This window comes from Stigmatopora argus, chromosome 9 (genome assembly GCF_051989625.1).
Source record: "Stigmatopora argus isolate UIUO_Sarg chromosome 9, RoL_Sarg_1.0, whole genome shotgun sequence".
Lineage (NCBI taxonomy): Eukaryota > Metazoa > Chordata > Actinopteri > Syngnathiformes > Syngnathidae > Stigmatopora > Stigmatopora argus.
Genome location: NC_135395.1, coordinates 18,441,543 through 18,454,188, shown reverse-complemented (window position 1 = coordinate 18,454,188; position 12,646 = coordinate 18,441,543). Strand labels below are relative to the sequence as shown.

The following is a 12,646-nucleotide window of genomic DNA, read 5'->3' as shown; positions in this document are numbered from 1 at the left end:
ATAGCAGCCGTCATACGCAGTCCTTTGCATGCATACCCGAGATGGCTCCCCCCATCCTCTCTGTCATTGTGCTCCGCGGTTACCATAGCAACTCTAAGCCCCAGCGAATGCAGCAGCCTTGATGACGCTTTCCGGTCCTGCTGAGCTGCAGGAAAACAGGAGGAGGAGTTATAGTGAAGCAATTTGGAGCGCTTCTATTCTCTGCATGGTCACTGATAGATTCACCCTTTAGGCATTCCCAAATGCACGGAGAAATTAGGAAACTATTACGCACAATATTTCTAATGAGTGTTAGGGATTGCTTTTGTTGTTTTGTTTCGTTTTATTTCCCTGTGTGACCGATCTGTCCCTGTGATTGCCCATTGATTTCACCTGCCTTTTCCCCGCCCACGGTGTTAGTAATCGTCTCCTGCATGTATTTATTTCTTCATCCTACGCCAGACCCGATGCTCCAGATCAGGTTTAATTTTGAAGTCTTTATCATTTTGAGAAAATTGCCTCGTTAAGTAAAGTTTTTCTTGTGCACTCTACTCCCCTGTGTTTACCTTTGCCTGTTTTCCTGCAACTGGGTTCAACGACGTGCCACGCTGGTGCAAAACCAAACATGGTGCGCGTTTTTTTACAATGGGGGTGGGTTGGGGGGTGTGGTTTTTTTTTGCTTTAGGGTTAGGGGGGTTAGGGTTTAGGGCAGGGGTAGGGAACCTATGGCTCGGGAGCCATATGTGGCTCTTCTGATGGGTACATGTGGCTCTTCTGATGGGTACATGTGGCTCTTTGCTAACTTGTGAGGTAAAATATGTATTTAAACCGCTGGTGACAGAGCCGAGTCCCGAATGCACCAATAAGAGCGTCACGTAGGCACTATGGCGCTGACACTACCTCTAACTTAATCATCTTTTTCTTTTCATTAAACTTTTCTGCATGCATATTTTCATTGATTAGCAACTAAGTAACAGTGTTGCCAAAATAATTGTACTTTAAAAGTGGTAAAATGACCCACAAAAAGAAAAATCACATCTAATTTTCACATTTTTACTCTTAAATTTAGAGTATGTCTCTCAAGGAATACAATTTCAAAATAGAAATTGTTTATGGCTCTCTATGTCAAAAAGGTTCCCGACCCCTGGTTTAGGGGATGTCGTTTGCAATGAAAGGGGGGGGGGGGGGGTATAAAAGATTGTCATTGTGGCTCCTCTAATGGACGTACGAACGTATATCTTCAAAGTGACTCCATAGTTCAGCTGATGAGTCACAGAGAGCAGCAGAGTGCTTGTGTCCATCGTGCGTCCCGCAGAATAGACGCTCTCTTGTTCTCAGCCAATTAAGCACATTTGCCACTCATTAGACCCAGTTTGGCACAATGGAGCAACACAGATAGCCAAAAAAGATAGAGTGATGTACAGCAGAATGACCTCTTTGAGTCAGACGCCTCTGTGGGTAACGAACGAGCATCTCGTCTCGTTCTTGTTCTCGTGAAGTGAGACAAGGAAGTGATGTGATGTCATGGCCGCGACGCGCGGGACGGTCAGGAAGCGAGTTTATTTGTAGGCGTATTGGCCCTGGGATGAAGGGAAGGAAGGAAGGGAGAACTGCAAACTTGCTCTCTTGACGGCCCTAGCCCGCCCCCAAGGCCCCCCTTGGGGACGCAGCTGCGGCACCCCACAGTGACTCTTCTGTGCTGTGCTGGAAACAATGTGATGAGAGGATGACTTCATCAAAGGGTCCATAGCGAAAGGGCTGCTGCTGGACAGGATGGGATTTCCAAATTGAAGCCTCCACAGGCATGTCACAAGGCATCTTTGTGCACAAACATCATATATATGAAGGCTTTTTAGCTTAATATTCTTAAGGGTTTTTTTTTTGGCTCAAAACGTTTTTTAAAGACGACTAGTAAGAGTTTTATTGGTTCAAAATGAATGGACATGTATATTAAGGCTTTGATTTGTTTTTAAAAATGACCATGTATAGTAAGGCTTTTTTCTTAAAGAAAATGACCATACAAGGGCAGCCCAGAGGAGGAAGTGGTTAGTGGGTTCAAATCCAGGTCACGTCCACCTGTGTGGAGTGTGCATGTTTGCCTTGGGCCAGCGTGGGTTTCCACTGGGTACTCTGGTTTCCTCCCAAAAAAACGACATAGTATAGTTAGGCTTTTTTTTTCTTAAAAAACAACATAGTATAGTAAGGCTTTTTTCTTTAAAAAACCACATGGTATAGTAAGGCTTTTTTTGTTAAAAAAAACGACAGTCTAGTAAGGCTTTTTTCATTAAAAAATGACCATGTATAGTAAGGCATATTTCTTAAAAAATGACCATGTATAGTAAGGCTTTTATTTATTAAAAAATGACCATGTATAGTAAGGCTTTTTTTTAAATGACCATGTATAGTAAGGCTTTTATTTATATTAAAAAAATGACCATGTATAGTAAGGCTTTGATTTATCAAAAAAAATGACCGTGTATAGTAAGGCTATTTTCTTTAAAAATACAAAAAAAACGCATTGTGAGGCATTTGAGCAATTATAGTCATTCTCACAAGGCTTCTGTACGTACAAGATATTTGTTGAATGTAAGTTAAAGCATGGAGGAAGTGTTCACGCCTTGCCTTGTTTGTTGACAGACTCGTACCGGCGCCCCCCGGATTGCGCCTTCATCCAGAAGTCTCCGACGCCCCAGTGAGTGGAGGCTGACACGGTCATGCTTTTGGACGGCTCCCGCAGATGCAGGCGGATGACTTTGCCGGATGGCAAATCCTCACCGATCTGTAAGTCCGATTGTTGTCGTCGTCATCGACGTAAAAAACGACATAGTATAGTAAGGCTTTTTTTCTTTAAAAAAACGACATAGTATAGTAAGGCTTTTTTTCTTAAAAAACGACATATTATAGGAAGGCTTTTTTTTCTTAAAAAACGACATAGTATTGTAAGGCTTTTTTTCTTAAAAAACGACATAGTATAGTAAGGCTTTTTTTCTTAAAAAGAACGACATAGTATAGTAAGGCTTTTTTTTGTAAAAAAACGATATAGTATAGTAAGGCTTTTTTCTTTAAAAAAACGATGTAAGGCTTTTTTCTTTAAAAAACGACATAGTATAGTAAGGCTTTTTTTCTTTTAAAAAAAACGACATAGTATAGTAAGGCTTTTTTTCTTTAAAAAAAACGACATAGTATAGTAAGGCTTTTTTTCTTTAAAAAACGACATAGTATAGTAAGGCTTTTTTCTTTTAAAAAACGACATAGTATAGTAAGGCTTTTTTTCTTAAAAATGACATAGTATAGTAAGGCTTTTTTTCTTAAAAATGACATAGTATAGTAAGGCTTTTTTTCTTAAAAATGACATAGTATAGTAAGGCTTTTTTTGTAAAAAAACTACATAGTATGGTAAGGCTTTTTTTCTTAAAAATGACATAGTATAGTAAGGCTTTTTTCGTAAAAAAACGACATAGTATAGTAAGGCTTTTTTCGTAAAAAACGACATAGTATAGTAAGGCTTTTTTTCTTTTAAAAAAACTACATAGTATAGTAAGGCTTTTTATCTTTTAAAAAAACGAAATAGTATAGTAAGGCTTTTTTTCTTAAAAAGCTTTTTTTCTTAAAAAAACGACATATTATAGTAATGCTTTTTTTCTTTAAAAAAAACTACATAGTATAGTAAGGCTTTTTTTCTTAAAAAACGACATATTATAGTAATGCTTTTTTTCTTTAAAAAAAACTACATAGTATAGTAAGGCTTTTTTCGTAAAAAACGACATAGTATAGTAAGGCTTTTTTCTTTAAAAAACGACATAGTATAGTAAGGCTTTTTTTCTTAAAAAACAACATAGTATAGTAAGGCTTTTTTTCTTAAAAAACGACATAGTATAGGAAGGCTTTTATTCTTAAAAAAACGACATAGTATAGTAAGGCTTTTTTTCTTTTAAAAAACTACATAGTATAGTAAGGCTTTTTTTCTTTAAAAAAAACGACATAGTATAGTAAGGCTTTTTTTCTTAAAAAACGACATAGTATAGTAAGGCTTTTTTTCTTAAAAAACGACATAGTATCGGAAGGCTTTTTTTTTTTTTAAACGACATAGTATAGTAAGGCTTTTTTCTTTTAAAAAACGACATAGTATAGTAAGGCTTTTTTCTTAAAAAACGACATAGTATAGTAAGGCTTTTTTCTTAAAAACAACGACATAGTATAGTAAGGCTTTTTTTCTCAAAAAACGACATACTATAGTAAGGCTTTTTTCTTTAAAAAACGACATAGTATAGTAAGGCTTTTTTTCATTAATAAACGACATAGTATAGTAAGGCTTTTTTCTTAAAAACAACGACATAGTATATAGTAAGGCTTTTTTTCTTTTGAAAAAAACGACATAGTATCGTAAGGCTTTTTTTGTAAAAAACTACATAGTATGATAAGGCTTTTTTTCTTAAAAATGACATAGTATAGTAAGGCTTTTTTCGTAAAAAACGACATAGTATAGTAAGACTTTTTTCGTAAAAAACGACATCGTATAGTAAGGCTTTTTTTCTTTTAAAAAACTACATAGTATAGTAAGGCTTTTTTTCTTTTAAAAAAACGACATAGTATAGTAAGGCTTTTTTTCTTAAAAAGTTTTTTTTCTTAAAAAACGACATAGTATAGTAAGGCTTTTTTCTTAAAAAACGACATAGTATAGTAAGGCTTTTTTCTTAAAAAACGACATAGTATAGTAAGGCTTTTTTCTTAAAAACAACGACATAGTATATAGTAAGGCTTGTTTTCTTTTGAAAAAAACGACATAGTATAGTAAGGCTTTTTTTCTTAAAAAACGACATAGTATAATAAGGCTTTTTTTCTTAAAAAGAACGACATAGTATAGTAAGGCTTTTTTTCTTAAAAAACGACATAGTATAGTAAGGCTTTTTTCTTAAAAACAACGACATAGTATATAGTAAGGCTTGTTTTCTTTTGAAAAAAATGACATAGTATAGTAAGGCTTTTTTCTTAAAAAACGACATAGTATAGTAAGGCTTTTTTCTTAAAAACAACGACATAGTATATAGTAAGGCTTGTTTTCTTTTGAAAAAAATGACATAGTATAGTAAGGCTTTTTTTCTTAAAAAACGACATAGTATAATAAGGCTTTTTTTCTTAAAAAGAACGACATAGTATAGTAAGGCTTTTTTTCTTAAAAAACGACATAGTATAGTAAGGCTTTTTTCTTTAAAAAACGACAGTATAGTAAGGCTTTTTTTCTTAAAAAGCTTTTTTTCTTAAAAAACGACATAGTATAGGAAGGCTTTTTTTCGTAAAAAACGACATAGTATAGTAAGGCTTTTTTCTTTAAAAAACGACAGTATAGTAAGGCTTTTTTTCTTAAAAAGCTTTTTTTCTTAAAAAACGACATAGTATAGTAAGGCTTTTTTTCTTAAAAAACGACATAGTATAGTAAGGCTTTTTTTCTTAAAAAACGACATAGTATAGTAAGGCTTTTTTCTTTAAAAAACGACAGTATAGTAAGGCTTTTTTTCTTAAAAAGCTTTTTTTCTTAAAAAACGACATAGTATAGGAAGGCTTTTTTTCGTAAAAAACGACATAGTATAGTAAGGCTTTTTTCTTTAAAAAACGACAGTATAGTAAGGCTTTTTTTCTTAAAAAGCTTTTTTTCTTAAAAAACGACATAGTATAGTAAGGCTTTTTTTCTTAAAAAACGACATAGTATAGGAAGGCTTTTTTTCTTAAAAAACGACATAGTATAGTAAGGCTTTTTTCTTTTAAAAAACGACATAGTATAGTAAGGCTTTTTTTCTTAAAAAACGACATAGTATAGTAAGGCTTTTTTTCTTTTAAAAAAACTGCATAGTATAGTAAGGCTTTTTTCGTAAAAAACGACATAGTATAGTAAGGCTTTTTTTCATTAAAAGAACGACATAGTATAGTAAGGCTTTTTTTCTTAAAAAACGACATAGTATAGGAAAGCTTTTTTTCTTAAAATAACGACATAGTATAGTAAGGCTTTTTTTCTTAAAAAACGACATAGTATAGTAAGGCTTTTTTTCTTAAAAAATGACATAGTATAGGAAGGCTTTTATTCTTAAAAAAACGACATAGTATAGTAAGGCTTTTTTCTTAAAAAACGACATAGTATAGTAAGGCTTTTTTCTTAAAAACAACGACATAGTATATAGTAAGGGTTGTTTTCTTTTGAAAAAAATGACATAGTATAGTAAGGCTTTTTTTCTTAAAAAACGACATAGTATAATAAGGCTTTTTTTCTTAAAAAGAACGACATAGTATAGTAAGGCTTTTTTTCTTAAAAAACGACATAGTATAGTAAGGCTTTTTTCTTTAAAAAACGACATAGTATAGTAAGGCTTTTTTCTTAAAAACAACGACATAGTATATAGTAAGGCTTGTTTTCTTTTGAAAAAAATGACATAGTATAGTAAGGCTTTTTTCTTAAAAAACGACATAGTATAGTAAGGCTTTTTTCTTAAAAACAACGACATAGTATATAGTAAGGCTTGTTTTCTTTTGAAAAAAATGACATAGTATAGTAAGGCTTTTTGTCTTAAAAAACGACATAGTATAATAAGGCTTTTTTTCTTAAAAAGAACGACATAGTATAGTAAGGCTTTTTTTCTTAAAAAACGACATAGTATAGTAAGGCTTTTTTCTTTAAAAAACGACAGTATAGTAAGGCTTTTTTTCTTAAAAAGCTTTTTTTCTTAAAAAACGACATAGTATAGGAAGGCTTTTTTCTTTAAAAAACGACATAGTATAGTAAGGCTTTTTTTCATTAAAAGAACGACATAGTATAGTAAGGCTTTTTTTCTTAAGAAACGACATAGTATAGGAAAGCTTTTTTTCTTAAAAGAACGACATAGTATAGTAAGGCTTTTTTTCTTAAAAAACGACATAGTATAGTAAGGCTTTTTTTCTTAAAAAACGACATAGTATAGGAAGGCTTTTATTCTTAAAAAAACGACATAGTATAGTAAGGCTTTTTTCTTAAAAAACGACATAGTATAGTAAGGCTTTTTTCTTAAAAACAACGACATAGTATATAGTAAGGCTTGTTTTCTTTTGAAAAAAATGACATAGTATAGTAAGGCTTTTTTTCTTAAAAAACGACATAGTATAGTAAGGCTTTTTTTCTTAAAAAGAACGACATAGTATAGTAAGGCTTTTTTTCTTAAACGACATAGTATATTAAGGCTTTTTTCTTAAAAAAACGACATAGTATAGTAAGGCTTTTTTTCATTAATAAACGACATAGTATAGTAAGGCTTTTTTCTTAAAAACAACGACATAGTATATAGTAAGGCTTTTTTTCTTTTGAAAAAAACGACATAGTATCGTAAGGCTTTTATTGTAAAAAACTACATAGTATGATAAGGCTTTTTTTCTTAAAAATGACATAGTATAGTAAGGCTTTTTTCGTAAAAAACGACATAGTATAGTAAGACTTTTTTCGTAAAAAACGACATCGTATAGTAAGGCTTTTTTTCTTTTAAAAAAATACATAGTATAGTAAGGCTTTTTTTCTTTTAAAAAAACGACATAGTATAGAAAGTCTTTTTTTCTTAAAAAGTTTTTTTTCTTAAAAAACGACATAGTATAGTAAGGCTTTTTTCTTAAAAACAACGACATAGTATATAGTAAGGCTTTTTTTCTTTTAAAAAAACGACATAGTATCGTAAGGCTTTTTTTCTTAAAAAACGACATAGTATAGTCAGGCTTTTTTTCTTAAAAAGAACGACATAGTATAGTAAGGCTTTTTTTCGTAAAAAAGGACATAGTATAGTAAGGCTTTTTTCTTAAAAAAACGACATAGTATAGTAAGGCTTTTTTTCATTAATAAACGACATAGTATAGTAAGGCTTTTTTCTTAAAAACAACGACATAGTATATAGTAAGGCTTTTTTTCTTTTGAAAAAAACGACATAGTATCGTAAGGCTTTTATTGTAAAAAACTACATAGTATGATAAGGCTTTTTTTCTTAAAAATGACATAGTATAGTAAGGCTTTTTTCGTAAAAAACGACATAGTATAGTAAGACTTTTTTCGTAAAAAACGACATCGTATAGTAAGGCTTTTTTTCTTTTAAAAAAATACATAGTATAGTAAGGCTTTTTTTCTTTTAAAAAAACGACATAGTATAGAAAGGCTTTTTTTCTTAAAAAGTTTTTTTTCTTAAAAAACGACATATTATAGTAAGGCTTTTTTCTTAAAAACAACGACATAGTATATAGTAAGGCTTTTTTTCTTTTAAAAAAACGACATAGTATCGTAAGGCTTTTTTTCTTAAAAAACGACATAGTATAGTCAGGCTTTTTTTCTTAAAAAGAACGACATAGTATAGTAAGGCTTTTTTTCGTAAAAAAGGACATAGTATAGTAAGGCTTTTTTCTTTAAAAAAGGACATAGTATAGTAAGGCTTTTTTCATTAAAAAAACGACATAGTATAGTAAGGCTTTTTGTCTTAAAAAACGACATAGTATAGTAAGGCTTTTTTTCGTAAAAAAATCTACATAGTATAGTAAGGCTTTTTTCGCAAAAAAACAACATAGTATAGTAAGGCTTTTTTTCTTAAAAAAAAAACGACATAGTATAGTAAGGCTTTTTTTCTTTAAAAAAATGACAGTATAGTAAGGCTTTTTTTCTTTAAAAAAACGACATAGTATAGTAAGGCTTTTTTTTAACCTGCAAGCCATTGCATACAATTTGTAATAAAAACTCCCATCTGTGAATTCCCTTTGCACATAATTTGTAAGTTTGACTGCTAGATTTTTAAGTTTTACTGTTTCAATAAAAACATCATCTGTGAATTGGATATTTTGATGTTTGATTAAAAATGACCATCTAATCTAAAGTAGTATTTCAAAATTGCAAGTTCTCCCAGAGAGAATGAAGGTTCATTGGACGCCTATGACAGTCAATGGCAGCAGCCGATGTGTTAAATGAGTGCTCTTATTGATATTTTGATATTAGATATTTAGATCGTTTCAACAGTATTTAGATTGTTTCAACGGTATTTAGAGTCTAAATACTGTTGAAACGATCTAAATACTGTCTAACTAAAAGTATACTAATACTTTTATTTGTTTGATAAAAATGACCATCTAATCTAAAGTATTTCAATCAACATTGCAAGTTCTCCAGAGAGAATGAAGGTTCATTGGACTGTTTCAATAAAAACACCATCTGCTATTTAATAAATTGACAGTAGATGGCAGTAGCCGATCAGGCGACCAAAAGACCGGCGACCCAAAAGACGACGACCAAACTTCCGGGCGACCTAAAGATCGTGACCAAAAGACCGGTGACCAAAAGACCGGTGACCAATCGACCGCACACGAACAAGAGTGACTAACATTTACACTTGTTTTAATTGTGCCCAAAAGAGGTTTTCTTTACTGTTGTGCTTGGTTTTGACAGCATTGCAACAAATTGATGATAATAAAAATAGAGTTTAGGTATTCATTGAGTTGTTGTTCAAAACAAAAAATAAAGTTGACAGCAGGTAAAAAAGCAACGAGTTAGTGATCGTGAAATCGTCCCAAAGCATTCTATTAAGGACTTACAATGATATGCTGTGATTTATTTCACTGGAATTTCTTTCAGTTTGTGGCTTGTTACTCAATTTGTTTCTATCTCTAGCCATCGGGGAGATATGAGATGCTGGGCCGATGATGAGGTAGTAAAACTGGTGGTATTTGAAATTGGGCGACGTTATTTTTTAAATAAATGAACAGGTATAGTAAGGATTCTTTTTTTTAAATGTCCATGTATTGTAAGGCTTTTTTAAAGACCATGTATAGTAAGGCTTTTTTCTTAAAAAACTGACCGTGTAAAGCTTTTTTCTTTAAAAAAAATCTATGAAAATGAAAAATGATCATGTATAGTAAGGATTTTTTCTTAGAAACAAGATCATGTATAGTAAGGCTTAAAAAAAAATGACCATGTATACTAAGACTTTTTTTTAAATGATCATGTAAAATAAGTACATGTATAGTCTCATTTCATCTCATTTTCTGAACCGCTTTATCCGCATTAGGGTAGAAGGAAACAAAGGAGGATGGGTTTTATGTACAAATTAAAAATATTTTGGGTGAGTAAAATGTGGCTATATTCCTAAATAATATTTCAATTGTATGAGGTTATTATTGATGCTTTTTTATATGTGTCGCATAATACACGTTAGTATTATGAAAACAATGTACTTTTATGTGTCTTTTTTTTTATACGTATTACCCATGTCAGAGTTCAAAGGTCGGCTCCACCCTTCAAAAAGGCGGATGAGCCAGCTGCTAGTCCTTTGGTAGACTGCAGGCAGCTCAGAAGTGACGATTTACCGAAGAAAGACCTGATAAAGTTCTCACAGGACACGGTACGTTGTCATTTGGGGATTTCGAAGCCTTATGACGGTAGTAGCATGCTTCGATCGCGTGATGTGGCCCAATGTGGATGCAGACGGTAAAATGTTTGCAAACAAATTGGCTACATTGCGTTACCTACAGCTCTTAATGTTTCATTCCATTGTGTGTTTCAGTTCCTCAACGAACAAGGATTGCTGAGAAACATCAAGAATGGGGCCATAACAGCCAAAAAGGAGCAACTTGTCGACGCCATAATGAGCTGTTTGTCAGCAAAGTGAGTCTTTTTTTTTTTTAAAGCATACCTGTCAACCTCTGCCGATAACTGCCCTTATAGATGATTATGATTCCCCATACAAACGTGTTTGTAAGGGGAATCATAATCATTTATAAGGGCAGTTATCGGCAGAGGTTGACAGGTATGAAATAGTAGTTTCTATTTACTATATCCGTGTAATCATTAAATATCAGCTTTCGGTATTCACGGTTTTGCTAAATGAGCTTGTTTTTCATTATGATACATTCCAATTTTGAATGAAAACACTAACTGGCTTGGCGTTGATTTTTTTTTTTTTTTTAAATAGCAACAACTTGTGTGGATAACTCACACCCACATAAATGCCATCAGTGGAGGTGTAAGGAATAAACAGTACACTTTTATAGAATATAGACATTTCCCTTCACTTTCTTAAAGGAAGACCTCAGGGCTTGGACCTTTTAATTTTTTTTATTTTAAATGCGTTTGAGACATTCAGTCAACAAAAGCGCAGGGGCCATTTTTCACTTGAGTTTAAACATATGATAAAATAACAATTTTCCCTCATTATAGGTCTCCAAACTGGTCCTCGAGGGCTGCTGTGGGTGCAGGTTTTGGTTCCAACAGATCCAACATTAACAGTTTAACCAATGGGGTTTTTCTGCTGAAAAAAAGAATCACCTGAATGCAATCCAGTGATTGTACTACTAGGATACCAGATTGGTGGAAAGGTTTCCTCTTACAGTTTGGAATGAAAACCTGCACCCTCCGCTGCCCTTTCTGGAATAGTTTGGGGACCACTGGTCAAAATGGTTAAATGAGCAATTCTATAATCATGCTGTGTTTTGTAGAGGTTTAAAGCCACGGACACGGTGGAAGATGTGGACCCAAGTGTTTCAGGTTATTTATTTTCTTGTAATGTGTACTAAACCTACTTATTGTGTATCTTGCTTCTCTTCAGTGTCCACCCAAGTTGACCAAATCAACGCTGAAGAAAGATGACCAGACAAACTTCCCCAAAAAGGGTGACATTGGTGGATGGCACACTTTTTGACCGCAACATCCCCTCAGGTACTTGTCATCATAGAGCAGGTGTCTCCAACTCTGGTCCTCAGGGTCCTTATCCAGTATGCTTTCCATATCTCCCACCACATTTGAATCAAATGATCAAGGACATGGAAAATAAACTGGACTGGGGCCCTCAAGGACTGCAGTTGGAAGTTATTTATTTTCTTGTAATGTGTACTAAACCTACTCATTGTGTATGTTGCTTCTCTTCAGTGTTGACCAGACAAACTTCCCCAAAAAGGGTGACATTGGTGGATGGCACACTTTTTGACAGCAACATCCCCTCAGGTACTTGTCATCATAGAGCAGGTGTCTCCAACTCTGGTCCTCAGGGTCCCTATCCAGTATGCTTTCCATATCTCCCACCACATTTGAATCAAATGATCAAGATGTGATGGAAAATAAACTGGACAGGGGCCCTCAAGGACTGCAGTTGGAGATCCCTCTTAAGTCTCCCTGTTTCTGTAGTGGATGTCTAATATTTATATATTTTTTCCTCCTAGGGCTTTAATATTGTGCCTTTTGCAGTGGGATGAAGGCTTGCTGACTGAGGAAAAGGGACCCTTTCTGATGTTGGTAAAACCTAACTAATCCTGTTCGACTTAGTCTATTGTGTGTTGACCCTTTTTTTTATTTTCCACAGTGCCAAGAGTCTTTGTCCACGAACAGCAACAACCTCATCTTTAAATGCTGGATGGCTTGTGGACCAATAAAAGTTCTTGAAATGGCCATATGCATTTTTTTTTGCTAGTTATATGAAGAAAAAAACACAAGTGGCTTGACATTTGAAAGTGTTTATTCAGTCATTTCCACAACACACTTAGGTTAAAAAAACGTTTTTTTTAGTATAAAACACTTAGTGAGAAAAAAAATGTAAGCAACTTAGAAAAAAAATTTCAACACATAGGCAAATTTTTTTGTTTTTCCATTATAAAACACTTAGTAAATTTTCAACACAATACTTAGGCTAAAAAAAAT

At 33.0% G+C, this 12,646-nt stretch overlaps 1 long non-coding RNA gene across 6 annotated transcripts; it reads left to right on the top strand.

Annotated features, from left to right (window-relative positions):
- The first annotated feature begins 179 nt into the window (after positions 1-179).
- On the top strand, positions 180-12,397 carry LOC144082501 (uncharacterized). Of its 6 annotated transcripts, none has more exons than XR_013303268.1 (7): positions 180-607; positions 2,617-2,760; positions 10,232-10,358; positions 10,521-10,621; positions 11,562-11,671; positions 12,197-12,240; positions 12,312-12,397. It is a non-coding gene; the product is annotated as an uncharacterized LOC144082501 (long non-coding RNA). The 6 variants fall into 6 exon arrangements; XR_013303266.1 differs by having other exon boundaries at positions 12,172-12,240; XR_013303267.1 differs by having other exon boundaries at positions 12,172-12,244.
- Positions 12,398-12,646: the final 249 nt, after the last annotated feature.